Raw genomic sequence first — 22,874 nt, forward strand, 5'->3', positions numbered from 1 at the left:
GCTGAGCATGGTGCCTGCTTAAGATCCTCTCTCTTTCTGCCTCTGCCCCTCTTCTCCACTTGTGGTCTCTCTCTTTCTCTCAAATAAAATAAAATAAAATAAAATAAAATAAAATAAAATAAGGGGCATCTGTGTGACTCAGTATGTTAAGTGTCTGACTCTTGATTTCGACTCAGGTCATTATCTCACAGTTCCTGAGATCAAGCCCCAGGTAAAGCTCCGAGCTATCAGCATAGAGCCTGCTTGGGATTCTCTTTCTTTCCCTCTCTCTCTGTCTCAGCCTCTGTCTCTCTCTCTCAATAAATAAACTTTAAAATAAAATAAAATAATTTAAAAAAGAAAGCCTATTATTATCCTCTCAATTAAAGGCAGAAACAAAGAAAAACATGGCATTATTGAGCAATTTGTTGCATTTAAGTAAAGCAAATCCAGGGACACCTGGATGGCTCAGTCGGTTAAGCATCCGACTTCAGCTCAGGTCATGATCTCATGGTCAGTAAGTTCGAGCCCCTTGTTGGGCTCTGTGCTGACAGCTCAGAGTCTGGAGCCTGCTTCGGATTCTGTCTCCCTCTCTTTCTCTGCCCCTACCCCGCTCACGCTCTGTTCTCTTGGTCTCTCAAAAATGAATATACGTTAAAAAAATTTTTTTTAAGGAAAGCAAATACATTTGATCTTGACAGTAGGAAAATTCTTCTTTGCTTAGCATGAGGATCATGACCATAGAACCAGAAAGAAGGAAACTATATAATTATGCCACGTAAGTCAGCTCTACAATTGACTTCTTATTATATAAATATTTTATTGATTCTTCTACTCTTAGAATACTTAGTTATGGTTGCAGAGAACAATACAAATGTTATCAATCTTGACAATAAAAAATAAAGGAACAGCTGACGGATGATGAGGAGGAAGCAGTAGAAAAAAATGTAAAAGGGTCACAATACATACCAAGTGTCCAAAGATACTGTAAAAAATTGGTAGAAACTGAAATAAGGAGTTAAGTATATTATTGAAAGATATAATGGAGGAAGTAAATTAATGAGCCAACAACCAAAAAGGGGAGTGAGGAGAGAATGTGGGAGCGGTGTAACTGAATGAAATCCTCACCTAAAATACAAGCAAGTCAATAGACAGTGTCTAAAGTAGACAAATGAGGGTGCCTGGCTGGCTCAGTCGGGAGAGCATGAGATTCTTGATCTCAGGATTGTGAGCTTGAGCCCCATGTTTGTTGGGGAGATCACTTTTTAAAAACGTAATAAAAATCTTAAAACCAATAAAGTGGACAAAGGAAGAAATAGTGCCGTGAGCTGGGATTATGGGGAAAAAAGCGTCCCCATATCGCTGATAGAAGTAGGAATCTCAGCAGTCTATTTGAAGGCAATACGTATTAAAAACGTTAAAAATACGGATAGTCTTTCACTTAGTAATTCTACTTGAGCGAATTATCCTGAGGAAATAATTATAAGAGATTTACCTATAAGCATGTTCATTGTTAATACAAGTGCTACATTGAGAGGAACAAATAAAGGAGATTTGTTACATACATTTTGGCTTACCCATAAAATGTATGATTATAACCATTAAAAATAATGATGTATATTTCATTCAGGGGGTAATCACAGCTATTTTTTTTTTCATTGAGTCATTTAAGAAATAATTATCAAGCACTCATTATGTGTTAGGCACTGTTCTTGATGTTATGGATATATCAGGGGGCAGAACCAATAATGTCTCTGCCCTCGTAGAGCTCATTTTTATTTTTTTACTGTTTATTTATTTGGCGGGGGGGGGGGGGGGGGGGGCGGGCGGCGGATGGGCAGACAGAGAGGGAGACACAGAATCTGAAGCGGGCCCGGGGCGAAGAGATGTCAGCACGGAGCCCAGTGCAGGGCTTCAACTCACAGACCTCTCGAGATCGTGACCTGAACTGAAGTCAGAGGCTTAACCGACTGGGCCACCCAGGCGTCCCTACCCTCATAGGGCTTAGATTCTAATGGGGTTGGAGAAGACAGGTAAAGAAGAGGAAACAATAAATAAATAAATAAATAAATAAATAAATAAATAACTAACTATATAGCATGTCAGGTGGTAAAAGTGCTTTGAAGAAAAATCAAGCAGAGCAAGGGGAAGAACCATAGGGTAGGGATTAACATTTTGTATAAGGTGAGCAGGGAAGGCTTCTTCAGTCTGGTGACATTGGTATATCCATGTCAACACATTGAGGGGCAGAGCCAAGAAGATATCTGGGGAAGAGCACGCCAGGCAAAAGAACAGCTAGTACAAACACCTCAATCTAGAAATATGCTTCATTTGTTTGAGGAACAGCGAGGAGACGGGCAATGGTGGCGTGGAGTGAGTGATGCAGGGAATAGTGGGAGACGAGTGCGGTTCAGGATGTTATAGGCCCTTGTAGACTATGTTAGGAACTTTTTAAAAAGACTTATATTTTATTTTATTTTATTTTATTTTATTTTATTTTATTTTTGATATATATAGAGAGAGCCTGCACGTAAGCTGGGGAGGGGGCAGAGAGAAGGACACAGAGGATCCGAAGCGGACTCCATGCTGACAGGGGACAGCCCTATATGGGGCTTAAACCCACGAACTGCTAGATCATGATCTGAGCTGAAGTTGGGCGCTTAACCAACTGAGCCACCCAGGTGCTCCTATTTATTTTTGAAAGAGAGCGAGAGCATGAGTGGGGGAGGGGGCAGAGAAAGAGAGGGACAGAGGATCTGTGCTGAAACCCGACGGGGTGGGGCTCAAATTCACAAACTGAGATCGTGACCTGAGCTGAAGTTGGATGCTTAACTGACTGAGCCACTCAGGTGCCCCTAGGCTAAGGATTTTGGATTAATTTTTTCTGAGTGGTGGGAAACCATTCAAAGTTTTGAGGAAGGGAGTAAAATGATCTTTCAGTCTAGAAGGATAAAAGTAGCTGACCTGTTCGAAGGTAAGAGGGTGCCCCCACTCCCTCAAACCACCAGAGCTAGCCAACTCTTTCAAGGAGGGCCCCAGCCGGAAAGAGGAGGCACCCAAATTAGGATAATTTGAAGAAAGGTTAGTAACCAGAATATATGCTGAACTGGGAAGGGCCAGAAAGACTTGGAGTCTGGAAAGATAAAGCCATATGTAAAGGACTACCTCAAGAGGAGCAGTGAGAGACACAAATAATCCCTGAAGAGCTTACAGGGAAGAAACAATGGGTTAAGTACCCCAAACTTTCCCTTTTCCCTGTTATCTCCCCATTGGATGAACTCAACAAGAAGCCAGAGCACATGGGAGTCCGTTACCGCCCATAGAAGACAGCCTTTCATGGCAGAAAGCTGTGTGCAAGAGAGGTAAGTAGATCTAGAGGGGTAACTGGAAAGTATTCAGCACTGGTAGCCTTTTAATGAAAGCAATACTATGAATCAGATACCTTGTTTTTCACAACAAAACATCAGCCTTGTCATTTTCAGGCCTAGTAATCAGAATTCAGGGTGCTTTTTTTAATAAAAACTTTTTTTAAGTGTATATATTTATTTTGAGACACAGAGAGAGCAAGCAGGGGAGGGACAGAGACAGAAGGAGAGAATCCCAAGCAGGCTCAGTGGGGAACCTGATGCAGGGCTCACACTCACGAACTGTGAGACCATGACCTGAGCTGAAACCCAGAGTCGAATGCTTAACAGACTGAGCCACCCGGGTGCTCCTGGCTCTTTTTTTTTTTTTTTTTCCCTCAAAGTACAGTTAACACACAATGTCACCTTAGTTTGAGGTGTACAAAATTTATGGCCCTTTTATTTTTAAATTATTTTTTAATAAAGTCATGATAAGGATCAAATGACTTTTTAAAAATATTTTATTCTTAAGTAATCCCTACACCTGATGTGGTCCTCAAATTTACAACCCCAAGATCAAGAGTCACATGCTCTACCGACTGAGCCAGCCAGGCGCCCTTTATAGCTCTTTTAATAAATATATTTTAACTTGCTAACAACCTCAGTATCTGATTGTTTGCCACTCATCCACTATAAACGGTCTTAGCTGCCAAAACCAACATTTTGAGATGTGACCGAGTGGTGTCTTCTAGAATTGAAGGTTAGCAAATTCTCCAGGAATCTGCTGTCTGAAGTGTTTCTTGATGTGTTCTTTCAGAAATGGCAATTTGAATGTGAGAAAGGGTAACCAAGGGGACAGGAGTCTGCTCCTTGGTGAGTTGCAGATCAGTGGAGTTGTTGCACAAAAGAAACTTTATTTGCATCGTGGGGAATAACTTCCAAAGCCTTGCCTCTCTGAGCAAGGGTGAATGGGTTCCTTTTATTTAGGGTTAAGGTTAGAAAGGGGAGCTTTGTCATCTTTAGCAGAGGAGGGCATAAGGTTGTGCATGTGCCTTAAGGAAACATGCCTACCCATATATTGTATACAATGTAAATGAGGCTTGTGCGCCTTCTTGGGGGAGATTTAGTATTATAATGGGTTAAAGGTAACTGTCAGTCATTGCGTGGGTTTAGCTCAAACTAGTCAGGGTGCTTTGGGCCAGCAGAGCTTGTCCTACAGGCAGGCATTATCACTTGAGGGGTAGTATCATTGTCCATCATGGGATGCTATGTGCCCACGATTCGCCTGAGTTAAGAGAGAAGCTGGAAAGAAGGGCTTAAAGGAAAAATGGGGGACAAAGGTCTGTGGGTACAAGCAGCTGAGCAGTAGAGGTCAGGTCTTGGGACCTAGCTGGTGACAAAAGGTTCTCTCACACCGAACTCTTGGGAAAGTGGATTGGTACAAACGTAGTAAAAAAACAATTTGGTGATGCGTATCAGAAGCCTTCATAATATTCACTCCTACTCATGGAAGTGTTCTATTTCTGCGACTCGTTCATAAAAATATAAACCCAGACGAAAGATTTCTGTATAAAGTCTGTAGTTCAATCATTTTTATAATAACCCCTTGCAAAAATGAATCCCTACAGCTCAGAACAACTGAACAGGGCAATAATAAGGCAATGGATAGGAATATGTTACAAATATGCCATTGGACATCATGCAGCCTTCAAAAATTATGTTTGCAAGGGATTTTTTCATGGCATGAGAAAATTATTACGATACAAGATGGAAGGAAAAAAGCATGATAAAAATTTCAGTGGCAAGTGGTCTCAATTGTGTAAGACAAAATATATAGGATCATCACTGAAACAATCAAAACATTTTAAGGTTTTATTTTGAAATAATTACAGACTCACAGACAGTTGCAAGAACAGTAGAGAAAGGTCCTATGTGACCGTTCACATAGCTTCTCCCAACAGTAACATCTGACAAAACCACAATACATTATCAAAACCAGGAAATGTACTTACCATGCTCACCAGCATCACCAAAGTTATCTCTGAATAATAGTCCATATAAGCCACTAGCGATTATACTTCATTTATATACATATCACTGTTGAAATGCCGACACTTCAACTTATAAAATATTGTTATTTGGTAAAATGCAAGTAAGAGCTGGAATCTAGGTAATTGCATTGCCGTTATCAATTTCCTGGATTGGCTCTCCACCTCCCCAGCTCTCCCAACACACACACATTGTATGCATCAGCAAGAGAGACCCAATGTTTCATAATTTTTTTACTATGCTGCTTTTTGGCCTGAATTCTCTCTCTACATGAATTTTTGCTGGTATGTTCTCTGTTCATTTGTTAAAACAGCAACAACAAGCTCAAAATGGAGCCATTTGCCCCCAACGACGGCATACCAAGACTTAATTACAGCTTCAACTCTCTCAGGAATGCGACCTTGTAACAATCGATCTGAAATTCTCTGATTGGCACTAGGAAGGTAATCTGCATGGTAAAAACCCTGCTGGTCCCTTCCCCCCCGGCAAAAGAGGTCCTGGCCTGAAATAACCCTTTCTTCTCTTTTGTTAATAACTTTTTTGCCCGACCCTTCTTCCCCTAAGAGGCTTCCATTTTGTATAATTCCTCCACTTGCTAGGTGGACTGCTGCCAGATTCACGAAACACTTAAGAAAGCCAAGGAAATGTTCCAAGTTTACTTGGTTGAATTTTGTTTTCCAGTGAATTTGGGGTCAGCAACGGCAATTAGAAGCTAACCTCCACTGGCATTCGGGAACAACAAGAAACGGGCGAGGTGCCCCCGAAAACTCTTGAGTTCACTGTCTTTCTGGCCGTTTCAAGGGCTCTGGTAAGTTCCTCTCGGTTGAGCTTAGGTCTTGTATTGCGTTCAAGCTCCCGATTTAATTGGCTTTCCTTAAAAGGGCAGGTCAGCTTGACCTGGCAGATGGTCCTGCCCAGGAGCCGAGCTGAGCCGGCAGTAATGCCCCCGCGCCCCACCTGGCTGGCAGACGGGTGGGTCTGCGTGGAGCCATGCCTCTGGCTTTTCAGACTGCAATTCCCCGGGTGGGAAACCCCATGCCCTAGCCCCGTCTCTGGATTCCACGTTGGGAACTGCTGACAGTTTAGTCTGCGGTTCTCCATTTGTTTGGAATTGGCCTGCAGTCCCGGTTCCTCGGGGTTTGCGGGTCCAAGCCCTTTTCCCCAATCCAAGATTCCTCGGGATTGGTGGTGGTGCATAGAGGGCCTTCTTGTGGCCAGGAGGCTGTAACACCTCTTAGTTAACTGCTGATACATGGAGGTGTACGTGTTTGTCTGTCTTGCTTTGTGTAGATAAAGGTTATTGCTAAGTGGGTATCTTGGGAGCCAGAAAGAAACCCCAGCCCTTTGGTTTGTCCCGTGGACACAGTATGAACAAAGCTTTTAGAATCGTTACATGTAAGGGAGTTGTGTTTGAGTGTTATTCGAGTCCAGCTGCCCGGGAAGAAGGTACTCTGGAGAATGAACCGTTTTTACGAGCTTATATGCTTTTTCACATTTTGTAAAAAAGCCAGAAGACTATAGATTAGCGTACAGACAGGAATCACGGAGTTTCACATCAAGGAATGCAGGGGGTAGGAGCACTGATCGGTGTCTTAAGGACAAGGTGGTTTCCCTTTGGGCAACGCATTCACAAAGCAGGTGCGCATCAGGCTCTGGTTTAAACCAAGTTTACATACAATCGACCTAGAAGGAAACCTAAGATGGCTTACCTAGAAGGAAACCTAAGATGGCTTTCCTTCTAGCTCAGGCCGGTAAAGACTAGTTTTCTCTCTACAGTCCCCAGATTGCCCCTGGGAACTGTGGGGGCAGCTGCAACCCTCATTCTTTGCAACCTCATTCTTTCAGCCCTTCCTGCACCCCCCACCCCAGATTATTTCTGCGACTTTAGGAAACCAGAGGCCTAGCCAAAGGAAATGGATCCTTTATATCCAGAGAGGTGAGCATGCGACCTTCCAGCATACCTGCTTATTTTATTTTACTTTGTAATTTTTAATTTTTTACTTGCTTATTTTATACATAAGAACTATAGTCCTGGAAGGTGCGGAGATTTACCAAGCTGGCAAAATTTTACTAAAAACGGCTGGAAATTACAAGGGTCATTATGAGGATTGTTCTAAATAGATAAAATCATTTAAAAAGTGCACTTAAGGGGCGCCTAGGTGGCTCAGTCAGTTGAGCATCTGATTTAGACTCAGGTCAGGATCTCGCGTTTCCTGAGTTCTAGTCCAGCTTCAAGCGCTGGGCTGACAGCGTGGAGCCTGGAACCGGCTTCAAGTTCTGGATCTCTCTCTCTCTGTCCCTTCCCCACTCATGCTCTGTCTCTCTATCTCTCAAAAATAAATAAATAAGCATGAAAAAATAAAATAAAAAGTGCACTTAAAAACACGGGCTCCCAAATGAAACAAACAGGATAATATTTTTTAAACCTATTTTAACTAGTATGCAGAAGCCTACAACAGGTTTTGAAATTCCAAAATAGCTTCATTGAGTGATTCATTGCAAAAGGCTAATTAAAGAGATAAAAGGTACCCAAAGCAAAAGTTATGAGCCAATTCTTTAGGGAAATGGACACAACTATCCTGTCCTGCCAGTGACTCTCTGTAAGGCCAACGGTGTGGCTCCAGAAGTTCAGAACTTCACTTACCCTTTTGCCAGTTTCCCCAAACCTCCCTATTCTGAAAATGCTTGAAAAAGGCAGGACTTTGGAAACAGAATTGACCCGCACTTACTTAATCTGTGTCTTTGTGATACAAACTGTCTATCCTCATCTTCTCAAGGAGCAGGAGCCATTCTTTGAAATGTAAGCTTTAGGGAGAAGTTTCTTAGAAGGAAAAAAAAAAAAAAGAGGCAGGTATTTGGAAATTAGGCCTATAGTGTCCTCTCCACAAATACTGGTAAAAACAAGAGCTATTAGATCTTTGCATTTGTGTATGTGTGTGTGTGTGTGTGTGTGTGTGTGTGTGTGTGTGTTTACCACATACATGTTTTAATATGATGTATTTCTCTATCTCTGGATGGTATAGCTAAATATAATTTGTTAAAGAGCCCTACTCAGTTGGTTTGAAAAGCCAGCATTTGTAAGTCTTGGACATTCTAAAACTTTCATGAAGAAACTAACCCATCCGACTCTTGATTTTGGCTCAGGTCATGATCTCACACTTCTGGGATCGAGCCCTGCGTGGGGCTCTGCGCGGACAGCGTGGATCCTGCTTGGGATTCTCTCTCTCTTCTCTCAGCGCCCCCCACCCTCCCCACCTCTCTCTCAGAAATAAACCAACTGGGGCACCTGGGTGGCTCAGTTGGTTAAACGTCTGACTTTGACTCAGGTCATGATCCCACGGTTTGTGAGTTCGAGCTCTTTGTCAGGCTTGTGCTGACAGCTCAGAACCTGGAGCCTGCTTCAGATTGTGTCTCCCTCTCTGTCCCTGCCCCGCTCACGCTCTGTTTCTCTCTCTCTGTCAAAAGATAAATAAACATTAACAAAATTAAAATAAGTAAGTAAACTTGAAAAAAAAAAAGAAATTAACCTGAATGTTTGTCAAGTTCACATGATCTGGGGATGATCTTTGATAAATAAAAGCTAGTTTAAGTTTGTAGATTTAATTAAAGTAGGCACGTCTTTTTACTAGTCAAATTCATGTTGTCTCTGTCAGAAAATTTGTCAGCAAAAAGAACTTAGAATGATGACTGTTTTGTCTGGTGTCTCATGATGTTTCGTGGGTAATATAAACATAATTATCGGAAGCAAATGATTTAGATGTAAGTGGAATAAGTGCTTACAGATACAATTTTTAGGGATAATTATATTTTATGGGATGTGTACTTAAAAAGAACTTCCTAAATCTTTTTGGTATCTTGAAATTGAAGAGGTTTGCTAAGTTAAATTAAATGATGGAAATTTATTGAATATTTAGATCATTTCCAAACAAGATATTAAATACTGAAAATTTAATTACTGAACATAAGTTCATCCACTTTTAGTTTATTACAGGGAAGCTAAAGATTTTTGTATCTCTTAGCAAACATGGTTTGTGCCGTGCTATGGCATTTACCATGAGAAAGCATATGCTTCTAGAAATTATAAAAAGTATTTATAAGTCTGTCAAGCCACCGAATGCTAATACCATTCCTAATTGTTTACTTCTTAGTTTTCACTAGAAATTAAGGTTTCTAAGGGGTTAGAGTTCTAATTAATACATGTAATTAAAGCTACTAGAAATAAGGGAAAAATCTTCATATGCAAAGGAAGTAACATGTATTTTCCGTAAAAGAAGTATAAGGAATGGAGATACAATTTTTTGAGGAAGAAAGTGTGTGAAAAAGTAATCTTTGGAAAGGAATTTTATGTGTTCAGGACTAAGGTTGAAATGAATATGTGTGTGTGTGTGTGTGTGTGTGTGTGTGTGTGTGTGTGTGTGTATACATATATTTTTTTTTTTTTAATTTTTTTTTTCAACGTTTTTTATTTATTTTTGGGACAGAGAGAGACAGAGCATGAACGGGGGAGGGGCAGAGAGAGAGGGAGACACAGAATCGGAAACAGGCTCCAGGCTCCGAGCCATCAGCCCAGAGCCTGACGCGGGGCTCGAACTCACGGACCGCGAGATCGTGACCTGGCTGAAGTCGGATGCTTAACCGACTGCGCCACCCAGGCGCCCCTGTATACATATATTTTAATGTTTATTTGTTTAAAAATTTTTTAACATTTATTTATTGTTGAGGGGCGCCTGGATGGCTCAGTCCGTTTAGCATCCGACTTCAGCTCAGGTCATGATCTCACAGTTCCTGAGTTCAAGCTCCGCACTGGGCTCTGTGCTGACAGCTCAGAGCCTGGAGCCTGCTTTGGATTCTGTGTCTCCCTCCCTCTCTGCCCCTCCCCTGCTCATGCTCTGTCTCTCAGAAACTGTGAGATCATGACCTGAGCCAAAGTCAGACACTCAACCGACTGAGCTACCCAGACACCCTGAAATGAATATATTTTAATATCAAAAGTGAAAGAGAACTTCAACTACCTGCATTTGGACCTCAAGCTTTTTTGTTAAGTTCTTTCCCCTTATCACTTAATTCAGGCAAAAGACTCTTTGGGCAAAGTACCCCCTGCTGGGAACCGAAACTACCCCTTAAGCAATGCGGACTGCCCTGAGCCATCAAGAGCCAGCTCTTGACCGTGTTGATCTGACCTTTGCTGCCCACCTGCCTGTACCCCCCGACCTTTGTCCTACTTTTTCCTTCTATAAACTGAGAAGTTTCAGCACTTTGGAGACAGTATTTGAGACACTAGTCCGCTGTCTGCCCGGCGTTGGTCCCACTGAAATAAATTCCTGTCTTGTTTCACCTCCACTCGGTTTCTCTGCCTTTGGGTTTTGTCAGCAGCGAGAGGCTGAACCTGATCTGTTTGGGACCCCCGGAGCCAGTCCTCTTGCACCACTCTGCCCTGGCTGCGAAAGTAAGCTGGCGCAAAATTAAAACTTGGTCTTCTCTGTTTAGAGGATCATTTTTTTGACCGTTGGTCTACTTTTGATAACCGATGGTGAAAGTTCCTTTACTTTTAAAGTAATCTACCCAGAAATCAAAAGAGTCCCCATTTTATCTTCCGGGGCGCCTGGGTGGCCCAGTTGGTTAAGCATCCGACTTCAGCTCAGGTCATGATATGGCGGCTCATGGGTTCAAGCCCCTTGTCAGGCTCTGCGCTGACAGCTCATGGCGGCTCGTGGGTTTGAGCCCTGTGTCGGGCTCTGTGCTGACAGCTTAGAGCCTGGAGCCTGCTTCCGATTCTGTCTCCTTCTCTCTTTGCCCCTTCCCTTCCCCACTTGCGCTTTGTCTCTCTCTCTCTCTCTCTCTCTCTCAAAAATAAATAAAACATTAAAAAAAATTTCCTGTATTTGCTCTTCTTATCAGGTCTTTGAATACTTAGGAAACCGAGTCTTAATATTAAGACAGGGAAGTTTTGTTAATATATAAATATTAAGTTTTATAATAATGTGTGATCCTATTTAGACAACTGCTTTAAAACCTTTCTTGATATGTGTTCCTAAGGCAAATTCCTTTCCTTTTTTTTATTTTATTTTATTTAAAAAAAAATTTTTTTTTAATGTTTATTTATTTTTGAGACAGAGAGACAGAGCATGAATGGGGGAGGGGCAGAGAGAGAGGGAGACACAGAATCGGAAGCAGGCTCCAGGCTCTGAGCCATCAGCCCAGAGCCCGACGCGGGGCTCGAACTCACGAACCGCGAGATCGTGACCTGAGCCGAAGTCGGACGCTCAACCGACTGAGCCACCCAGGCGCCCCCTTTTTTTTTTTTTTTTTAAGTATGCTCTATGTCCAAGTTGGGTCTTGCGCTCCTGACCTGGCAACCCAGATTCACATGCTCTACCAACTGAGCCAGCCAGGTGCCTCTTCCTGAGGCCAATTCTAAATAAAGTCTTTTTGACCTGAAAGAAACTGTGGCATTTTTCCAGGTGGTTCCAGCAACATTTCAATGGATTTGTTAATTAGGCTTATTTGGTATGTTAAATTACACCGGAAGCGTTGTCAAAATAGAATTAGTAACTAAGCCTTGTGCTGTATTTGTATAGGTGTATAAGTGTTCTAGAAATTGTATGAAATTCTTAGCAATTTGATATGTCCTGGTGGAATGTCATCACTGTAATTCGGGGTATTATCCTAAAATGTTGTATGGCCTCTGGGATCCCTATCACAAATGGGCAACACGTAAATAATCTTACTACTATTCTCTTATCTTCTGAAGTTGCTGTCCTCAAAACTGAGGCTCACACTGAAAGGACTAAACCCATCTAGAAAGTGGAGAGGAGCGCTATTGCTGGGTTATTTTTAATTTTTTTGAAGGACCTCCACACTGTTTTCCAGAGCGGCTGCACCAGTTGGCATTCCCACCAACAGAACAAGAGGGTTCCCATTTCTCCTCGTCCTTGCCAACATCTGTTGTTTCCTTAGTTGTTAATTTTAGCCACTCTGATCAGTGTGAGGTGGTATCTTATTGTGCTTTTGATTTGTACTTTCCTGATGATGAGTGACATTGAGCACCTTTTCATGGGCCTGTTGGCTACCTGGCTGTCTTTGGAAAAGTGTCTATTCATGTCTTCTGTCCATTTCTTCATGGGATTATTTGTTTTTCAGGTGTGTGTTCTTTATAGATTCATTAAGTTCTTTATAGATTTTGGATACTAGTCCTTTATCCGATATGTCATTTGCAAATATCTTCTTCCATCCCATCAGTTGCCTTTTAATTCTGTTGATTGTTTCCTTTGCTGTGCAGAAGGTTTTTATCTTGATGAGGTCCCAATAGTTCATTTTTGCTTTTATTTCTCTTGCCTTCAGAGATGTGACGAGTAAGGAGTTGCTGTGGCTGAGGCCAAAATGGTTGTTGCTGTTTTCTCCTCTAGGGTTTTGATGGTTTCTTTTCTCACATTTAGGCCTTTCATCCTTTTTGAATTTATTTTTGTATATGGTGTAAGAAAGTGGTCCAATTTCGTTTTTCTGCATGTCGCTGTCCAGTTCTCCCAGCACCATTTGCTCAAGAGACTGTCTTTTTTCCATTGGATACTCTTTCCTGCTTTCTCAAAGATGAGTTGGCCATACATTTGTGGGTCCAGTTCTGGGTTCTCTATTCTATTTCTTTGGTCTTCGTGTCTGTTTTTGTGCCAGTACCATACTGTCTTGATGATTACGGTTTTGTAGTACAGGCTAAGGTCCGGGATTGTGATGTATTTGTATGGTTCCATACAAATTTTAGGATTGTTTGTTCTAGCTCTGAGAAGAATGTACCCCAAATGTTTATGGCAGTGCTATCAACAATAGCCAAATTATGGAAAGAGCCCAAATGTCCATCAACTGATGAATGGATAAAGAAATTGTGGTTTATATACACAATGGAATACTACTTGGCAATGAGAAAGAATGAGAAATCTTGCCATTTGCAACAACGTGCATGGAACTGGAGACTACTATGTTAAGTGAATAAGTTAGTCAGAGAAAGACAGGTATCCTATGTTTTCACTCCTATGTGGAATTTGAGAAACTTAACGGAAGACCATGGGGGAAGGGAAGGGGAAAAAATAGTTTCAAATAGAGAGGGAGGCAAACCATAAGAGACAAATATGGAGAACAAAGTCAGGGATGGGGGAGGTGGGGCGGGGAAATGGGTGATGGGCATTGAGGAAGGCACTTGTTGGGATGAGCACTGGGTATTGTATATAAGCGAAGAATCATGGGAATCTACTCCTGAAGCCAAAAGCACACAGTGTGCACTGTATGTTAACTAACTTGACCATAAATTATATTTAAAAAAAAAAGTGGAGAGGAGGTCTGAGGTGCTTTACAACATGAAAGACTTTTATAGGCAGAAGGGAGCAGGAACAAGGAAGTTGCACTAGGCAGAAAAGCTGATTGGTCTGTTGCAAGGTTACTTTCCTTTGGGGATATGGCAGGGATCTGTCCGGTAGATTCCTTCACTAGTGTTCATCAGGTAGTTCCTGACTGACTAAAGTTTCCATTTCTGGGAGAGCTGAAAATGGCATTTAAGTTTGGTGATGGGGGGCTTGGCATAAGTCACTCCATCTTGGGTCCATGGTCTTGTTTTAACAAAATGAAAGAAGATCATTCTGATTATCTATGTGGAAGAGACAGTTACCCTTCTCCCCATATCTGTTTTCCCTTTGAAATAGAACCCGTAACTAAGCATGGAAAAAAAAAAAAGAGAGAAATAGAACCCATAGTTTTTGCTGCTCAGAATAAAGACTATAATTTCGAAGCCTTTGTTGCAGCTATGTGTGACTAAGTTCTGTTACGTAGATGTAATTGGAAATGTCATGTGAAACTCCCAGGAAGTTTGCTTAAAGGGAGGGATTGTTCCCTCTTTTTCTTCCTTCCTGCTACCTGGAATGTAGACATGAAGGCTAGAAATCACGTTACCTTCTGGGACCATGACCTAGAAGGAGGCCAGCTGAGTAATAAGAGGGAAAAGTATATACGCATTTCTAAAACCTCTTCTACATGAGTGGTATACTTATTTTTGTTTAAATCATTATTATTTGGGGTTTTCGGTCATAAGCAGCTAACCTTCATCCTTCTGACATAGTTCTTGAAGTGAACGTGGAACAGAAAATATGTGTCTCCTGTTGCCCTGCTGAAGGAAGATAACCTTGTTTCTGTTATGTTCTACCTTAGCCCAGGGGCTGAGGTTTTCCTTTCATGCCTCCCATCTCCACCTTTTGGTCAAGGGTGGAATGGAAAAGGGGACCCACCAGATATCCAGTATTGTTGAAAGCTCAGTTGTCCACCAATTATGAGTTGATAGGGATAGGGGAAAGGGGATCCGTTTTTCCCCTGCGCTCTGGTTATTGTGACAGAAAATCCATTCCTCCCGCTCTTCTGTCTTTCCTCTTCCATTTCAGATTATACCGTGCATCTTTTCCCACTTTGCCTAGGCTCTGTCTCATCTAATCTCTGAGAGAGGAAAAGCTGGCGTACACATTTCCAAGAATCTTTGACACATAAGTTAGAAGTTTCTTTGAATGTTTTTTATGTACCTTAACTTCACCTGCCATGTAGACTGGAACAACGGAATTGGTCCTCCGTGCACCAGGGGGTGTAAAGAGGGGGGCAGGAAAAAAAAACCCCAGGGTACAACCAGAGTAATACTTTGAGATATAGCCGCATTGTGGGAAGGAGCCACACCGATCGTGGGGATACCACAGGGATGGTTATCACTGAGGTGTGATGTGTTGGACTGAATTAAAGTCTCAGAGGAGTCTCCCAGATACAAGAAGAAATATAAAGGTATGTGGATGGGCTTCTTAATACGTGACAGGTGGGGTGCCTGGGTGGCTCAGTCGGTTGAGCGTCTGACTTGAGCTCAGGTCATGATCTCACAGTCTGTGGGTTCGAGCCCCGCGTCGGGCTCTGTGCTGACAGCTTGGAGCCTGCTTCAGATTCTGTGTCTCCCTCTCTCTCTCTGCCCCTCCCTTGCTCATGCCCTGTATCTCTCTGTCTCAAAAATAAATAAAAAAACATTAAAAAAAAATAATACGTGACAGGTGACTTAAGTTCAGAGGGAAGCACTGGATGGTTGGCCGGTGTGGGGGGAGCTACATCATCCCGGCTGCTTAGTGGTTGAAACGGAAGTTTCTGTACTCAGACCTTGAGAGCCCCTGGCTGCTTTAAAGGTTCTTATGTGCAGTGACAGGGGACCAGGGAAAGCTAAGGCTTTCCAAGCACATCAGCATCAGTTCTTTGCCAGACTTCTGGTCAGCAATGATATTGAATCAAGAAGCCCTTTGGATAATTTTTTTAATGCTGGCTCTGGCTGTCTGCATCAATAGCCCCTACAGGGGCCACGTCTGACATTTATAAATGTGTTTATTCTTTCTTTCGCCTAAGTCCAGGTTGTTCTTTAAATCATCCTTGTAACTTTCAATATTTCAAGACAGAATTTGAACAGGAATGATTACAAAACAAAACAAAACAACCCCCCCCCCCAAACAACAACAACAACAAGAAAACCCCCAACAACTCCCTAGAGGTACTCTCTTTTGAGTGAATTAACAATTAAGCCCAAATCTGCCTCATTTAAGAAATGCCCCTCCAGGCCTTCCCACTGACTGGGACCAGGAAGGGTGAAGTAAAACGGTAAGGTAAACAAACAATTATCTACACAATTTGATCAATATGGAACTGGGAAGCCAGGCCAACAAGACCTTCCTTAAAAGCATCATCTTAAGAGGGACTTGAATTATGAACCAGATAACTGCCTTCAATTTCCTCAAATTGTTTTTGTATAAACACTTGAAAAGGCCCTAGGGCAAGTGCTGTCTATTCTCCACTTTTCCCTCCTCCACACTGCTTTTTCCACTTTTCTTTGCCCTGCTCTGACCCCCCCTATGGAAGGCAGGGCCTGAACACCCCTGCCTTTTAGCTTCTGGTTGGGTTGGGCCATGGGGATGGAGGTTAGCTAGAGACTGAAGGGCAGGAGAGAAAGGTCAGAGTGCTTATTGCATCATCATCAGGATCTCTCCTTGTCCCCCACTTAGATGAGGTCCCGGCCATGGTTACCTCCCTCCCTCTGTCCTGCCATTTTCCCACAGCTCCAGCTCTCAGCTGGGATCCCTCCCCAAGCTCCGTCAGGTCAAGCTATGGCCTCCCACCCTGCCAGTCCCCTGGGTGCTTCGGCATCTCTTGTTGCTTCCCGTACTTAACCCAGCCCATACCTTTGTAAAAACTCATTTTTTGTTTTTTTAAGTTTATGTACTTATTTTGAGAGAGAGAGCCAGCGCAAGTGGGGGAGTGGTGGTGGGGGTAGAGAGAATACCCCGATATGGGGCTCGAACTCACGAACCTCGAGGCCATGACCGAAGACACCCAGGCATCCCTGTAAATACTCCCTTCTTAAAAAGCCTGTTCACAAATCCCGACTGAGTTTGTCATGCGTCTCTTATCAGGACGCTGATTAATGGCCAACTGCATCCAAAAGACCTACTGATAAGAAAGACTTTGGAGCAATGGTGACTTTTATTTTTAGTTTTTATTCTTACTTTTTTTAAGATTTTATTTTTAAGTAATCTGTACACCCAACGTGGGGACCCAAACTTAACTGCGAGATCAAAAGTCTCATGCTGTATGAACTGAGCCAGCCATGGCCCCTGTATGTTCTATTTTTAAGCGAGTCCCTTAAAAGTATTGTGAAAACGAGGTGGGAATCACAGTGTATATGCACGGTAAATATACCATTCTAAATCTGCTGCACTGGAAAAGAATGTTTGAAAAGAGGTGACCCGACCTCTGTTATCAGTCACAATGATCTTTTGCATGGGGGTGAAGGTTCTTCAGAACAGTTTGGATTGGGAGGTGTGAGCATGAGTCAGCCTCGTTATTTTCAATTACTTCACGTTCCGGATAAAAAATTTGGAGTTCACAGCTATTGCTGTAAGTGCAGAATACCTGTGTTTGTGAAAATCCTTCCAGTTTATACCTATGATATCTTAAGATTAAAGTTTTCCCTGGAGGGAATTAAAACCTGAAATCATGATTATTGCCAAAAAATTTTTTTCTTTAAGTAAGTTTTATGCCCAACGTGGGGATTGAACTCATGATGCCGAGCTCAGGAGTCCCATACTCCGGAGATCTGGCTGGCTCAGTCTCCAATTCTTGATCTCCCTGTCGTGAATTCGAGCTCCGAGCAGGATCAGAGATTACTTGAAAGAAGGAAAAAAGAGTTTGCCAACTAAGCCAAGGAGGTGTCCCTGAAATAACATTTTTTTTGTAAAAGATGAAACTGACCTGGGGGCATCGGTTACAAGGCCTACAGAGAGAGTTACAGATAAAAAAGACATGAAGAGGTACCACAAGTAGCAGAGGTGAGGTGTCAGGCATTGTATCTGTCTCTTGAGGCTTCTCCACGATTTGAGGAAGGGAAGGGTCTGGAAAGACTGGCTATTGTCTCTGAGCATGGAGTTTGGTATATGATGGGGACCAATGTGTGTATGTCTGGTGTGTGTGTGTGTGTGTGGGGGGGGATTGTACAATAAGACCTCACATTTTTAGGCTAAGGGTTCATTTATTTTGAAAATTTTTGAATACTTATTTTTTAGAGAGAGAGATACAGCGTTAGTGGAGGAGGGGCAGAGAGAGAGAGGGAGACACAGAATCCGAAGCAGGCTCCAGGCTCCGTGCTGGCAGCACAGAGCCTGACGCGGGGCTCGAACCATGAACCCTGAGATCAGGACCTGAGCCGAAGTTGGAAACTCAACTTATCGAGCCACCCAGGTCCCCCTAGACTAGGGGTTCTTCACTTGAGGTCAACTCCTAGAACTCAGAAGGATCTGTGATCTTGAAAAGGGGGGAAAAAAAACCCCTTACATTTGCATTTTTTACTAACCTCTAGCTAGGATTAACATTTCTTTCCATTTGCATGTAGATAACAAACCACAGTAGTATTAGCAGTACCTTGTGACTTTGTCACTAGTAAGAAATGCAGGCGGGCATTGTTACATCAGGTTCATTGTTATAATGAACCTGCACGAATAGCCTTATGTTTTATTAATTTTCACCATCTATTCATTTCCCCCAAGTTTACTGTGCCTGGAAGCCTAAAACCCTTTTCTTTCATCCTTTCACGTCTCTACAAATGCATTGCTCTTTTGTTAAGATGCTGTATAAGCCCAAGTTCTAACAGCTTCTTTGAGCTGCTTGTCATTGAGTTCTCCCAGGTGTATGCATTTGCAATTTAAAAAAAATTATTTTTTATTAAAATTTTTTTAAGTGTCTATTTTTGAGAGAGAGAGAGAGAGAGAGCGAGAGCAAGGGAAGGGCAGAGAGAGAGAGGGAGAAGAAAATCCTAAGTAGGCTTCAGGCTCCGAGCTGTCAGTGCCGAGCCCTATGCGGGGCTTGAACCCCTTGAACCATGAGATCATGACTTGAGGCAAAGTCAGACGCTTAACTGACTGAGCCACCCAGGCGCCCCTCATGTCAGAACTTTTAGATGGGAGCCTATTCTTTCTGTTTATGTGAAGGTCACTTATGTGTTTTTTTATTAATTTTTTAATGTTTTTTAATTTATTTTGAGAGAGAGATCTAGAGACAGACCAAATGGGGAAGGGGCACAGAGAGAGAGAGGGAGAGAGAGAATCCCAAACAGGCTCCAAACTGTCAGCCCAGAGCCCGACTCGGGGCTCGACCCACAAACCGTGAGGTGTCATGACCTGAGCTGAAATCATGAGTGAAAAGCTTGACCAGAAGGAACCACCCCGGCGCCCTATGTGAAGGTCATTTCAAACAAGACCCAAAGCGCATTTTCATCATGTCCTCTCAAAGCCATTTGCCAAGAGGATCCACAGAACAGAAGAGTGACACAGCAGTTCCAGAGATGCCTCAGAGGGAAGATATATTGAGGAAGATTAATCCTTCACGTTGAGGAGGGAGGCAGATGTGTTCCTAACTAGCTTAAGATATTGCTTCTGTGGCTGGCACATTCAATCAGGGACAGCAGACCCCAGGCCTCTGGCATTTCTTTGCTATCTCTCTTTGGCTTCCTCTCTTTCCTTCTTTTTCTCCCTCTCCCCTTGGCTTATACCAAAGTGAAACGTAAAATCTTTCAATTGGGTTTAAGTTTTAAACACTAATGGAGGCAGAGGGCCTGGGTGGCTGAGTCCCTTAAGTGCCAGACTCGGTTTCTGCTCAAGTCATGGTTCATGGGTTCCAGCCCCGCATTGGGCTCCGCGCTGACAGTGCAAGGCCCGCTTGGGATTCTCTCTCTCCCCCCACCTCTCTGTGTGCCCCTCCCCTGCTGGTGCTTTCTGTCTCTCTTACAATAAATAAATAAATAAGAAAAAATACACTCATGGATGCATGGGGAAATTGTCGGTGTGCACAGTTTTATAAAAGAGATTCCGCAGGATGTTATGGGTCCTCACGTGTACTCCCTAGTCACCTTTATTTGCCTAGGTAGTAGGCTGAAATTTGTCAGGTGACTGCCCGCTGTGTATTCTAGGAGCCTTTTAATTTTTTTATCCCTGTCTCTTGGATGGATGAACTTGAGATTATATTTGAACCAGGATTATATTTGCTCAGTATTCCCCTTGGCTTTCCCCAGATCTTTGATTCTTGCGTTGTTGAAATTTCAGTAAGAATTGCTCTCTCTCTTGCAGGGGTCTTACATAGCTGATGACCTAGTGAACAGAAAGTCGCTTAGTGACTGTTCCTTCCACGGGACTCTTCCAGTTCTACTGCTAGTTCCTTATGTAGCTTCTTGTGCAGTTCTTGAAAAATCAGGATGTGTGAATCCCTTTCTATATCCCTCTTATAAGAAACTCAGTCATGACATCTTATTTTTTCTTCAGTTTTTATTTACATTCTAGTTAGTTAGCATACAGTGTTTTGTTAGTTTCAGGTGTACAATATAGTGATTCAACACTTCCATACATCACCTGGTGCTCATCACAGGTGCACTCTTCAATCCTTATCACTTATTTAAAATTTTTTTTAATGTTTATTTATTTTTGAGAGACAGAGAGAGACAGAGCATGTGCAGGGGAGGGGCAGAGAGAGAGGGAGACACAGAATCCGAAGCAGGCTCCAGGCTCCCAGCTGTCAGCACAGAGCCTGACTCGGGGCTCAAACCCACAAGCCGTGAGATCATGACCTGAGCTGAAGTTGGACGCCCAACCGACTGAGCCACCCAGGCGCCCCAATCCTCATCACTTATTTAACCCACACACCCACCCAGCTCTTTTTTTTTAAGTTTTATTTATTTATTTTGAGAGAGGGAGAGCTTGTGTGAGTGGGTGTGGGGCAGAGAGAGGAAGAGAGAGAGAGAACCCCAAGCAGGTTCCACACCTTCAGCGCAGAGCCCCATGCGGGCTCCAACCCATGAACCACAGGATCATGACCTGAACCAAAACCAAGAGTCGGATGCCTAACTGACTGAGCCACCCAGGAGCCCCTAAGATTTTACTTTCAAATAATCTCTGTACCCAATGTGGGGCTTAAATTTACAGCCCCGAGATCAAGAGTCGCATGCTCTACCGAGTGAGCCAGCCAGGAGTCCCAACCTATTATTTTTTTTTTATAACCCTCTTCTATTGAATATTATTCCATCTATCTTATTTTTTATTTATTAAGTTTTTAAAAATGTTTGTTCATTTATTTTTGAGAGAGAGAGTGCAAGCAGGGAACGAGCAGAGAAACAGAGGGAGACAGAATCTAAAGCAGTCTCCAGGCTCCGAGCTGTCAGTACAGAGCCTGACATGGGACTCGAATCCATGAACTGTGAGATCATGACCTGAGTTGAGGTTGGACACTAAACCAGCTGAGCCACCCAGGAGCCCCTCATTGACTTTTAAGGGCTTTATTGAGGTGTAATTGAACTACAACAAACTGCACATATCTAAAAGTACAGTTTGATGTGTTTTAGCATCTGTATGCACACTGAAACCATCACCATGGTTAAGAAAATGAACATTTCCATCAGCCCCAAACATTTCCTTGAGCAGCTTCATCATCCCCCCCATACCTAATTCCCAGGCAGCCACTGATCTGCTCTGTGTCACTCTAGATTAGTTTGCATTTTCCAGTATGTTGCATACGCTGATTGAAATAGGATATGTTCTTTGTTTTAATCTCGCTTCTTTCACTCAACATATTATTTTGAAATTCACGCATGTTGTGGTCTGTATCACAGCTCATTCTCTTTTATTGCTCATGTTGGGTATTCATGGATATTGGGGAATTGTAGATCTACTACGATTTGTTTATATTCACCTCTCGAACATTGGGTTGATTCCGGTTTTGTTTATTACAAATAGAGCTGCTATGAACATTCGCATGCAGGTCTTTGTATGGATTTGGGCTTTTATTTCTCTCGGATAATGCCTGCAGGTGGAATGCGTGGATGATACAGTTGTTCTATGTTTCACTCTTAAAGAAACTGCCAAACTGTTTCCCAAATGGTTATGCTATTTTATATCCCTACGAGCAATGTACAAGGGTTCCCGTACCTCCATATTTTTGGTGTACCCTGTTGAATATTAAGAGTGTCACCTTGGCAAAATAGATTTGGTATAATTGGCATAATAAAGAGAAAGCTTTTATTTTGTATAGGAGTTCATTTACATGTATGTTGGAGAGAAGTAATAATATTGTTCTAACAAGTGTTACTATTCTGTTCTCTATTTTTTTTTTTTTTTTTTTTAGGGAGAGAGAGAAGAAATCTTAAGCAGGCTCCATGCTCAGCGAGGAGCCAGATGCAGGGTTTGATCCTAGTACCCTGGGATCATGACCTGAGCTGAAATCAAGAGTCAGAGGCCCAACCAACTGAGCCACCTAGGTGCCCAACGTTTCATGTTCTTAAAATCCAAATTCCCATTACCCTCTCTTTGAAAATCATATCCAGGGGTGCCTGGCTGGCTCATTTGGTAAAGCATGTGACTCTTGATCTTGGGGTGTTGAGTTTGAGCCCCACGTTGGGCGTGGAGTTTACTTAAGAAAAATAAATTAAAAAAAAAAAGGAAAATTCTATCCCACTGAAAATAAATAAGACAATAAAATTCTAGTATGGAAAATAAAACCATCAGGGCACCTGGCTGGCTCAGTCAGTAGAACATACTCTTGATCTTGAGGTCGTGGGTTTGAGACCCATGTTGGGGGTGGAGATTACTTTAAAAAAAAAAAAAAGGAAAATGAAACCACTGACTTCATATTTAAATAGCTAAGGTATGTTAACACATGTTAGGAATAATTATTGCAAACTTGTATGACAAGAGGACAGATGATAAATTTATCACCACATTTTTTTGGATTTGAAATGTAAAAATAAACATTCAGAGTGTTTGATGGACACATTTCTTGGTGATATACAAGTGATTTTCCAAGTACTGCTGCAGTAAAGGAACAGACTTTTCTATTTGTCAAACTCATCTAGGGCAGTGAGGCTAAAGTAGTAACTCACAGACCAGGCTATTTCATGAGCATTTCTTCCCTCAAGGAAAT

General features: G+C 42.4%; 1 long non-coding RNA gene and 1 other non-coding gene across 2 annotated transcripts in view; both read left to right on the forward strand.

The window, feature by feature from the left end:
• The first annotated feature begins 5,980 nt into the window (after positions 1-5,980).
• The window catches only part of LOC145713927 (uncharacterized), a 465,264-nt gene continuing 448,370 nt past the window's right edge, over positions 5,981-22,874 (forward strand). Inside the window, exon 1 of the long non-coding RNA XR_014136730.1 lies at positions 5,981-6,180. This is a non-coding gene — a long non-coding RNA (uncharacterized LOC145713927). The remainder of the gene's footprint in view (positions 6,181-22,874) is intronic.
• Positions 15,212-15,296, forward strand: TRNAS-UGA (transfer RNA serine (anticodon UGA)). Its single transcript has one exon. It is a non-coding gene; the product is annotated as a tRNA-Ser (tRNA).

Source organism: Panthera onca, chromosome X (genome assembly GCF_046562875.1).
Source record: "Panthera onca isolate mPanOnc1 chromosome X, mPanOnc1 haplotype 2, whole genome shotgun sequence".
Classification (NCBI taxonomy): Eukaryota; Metazoa; Chordata; class Mammalia; order Carnivora; family Felidae; genus Panthera; species Panthera onca.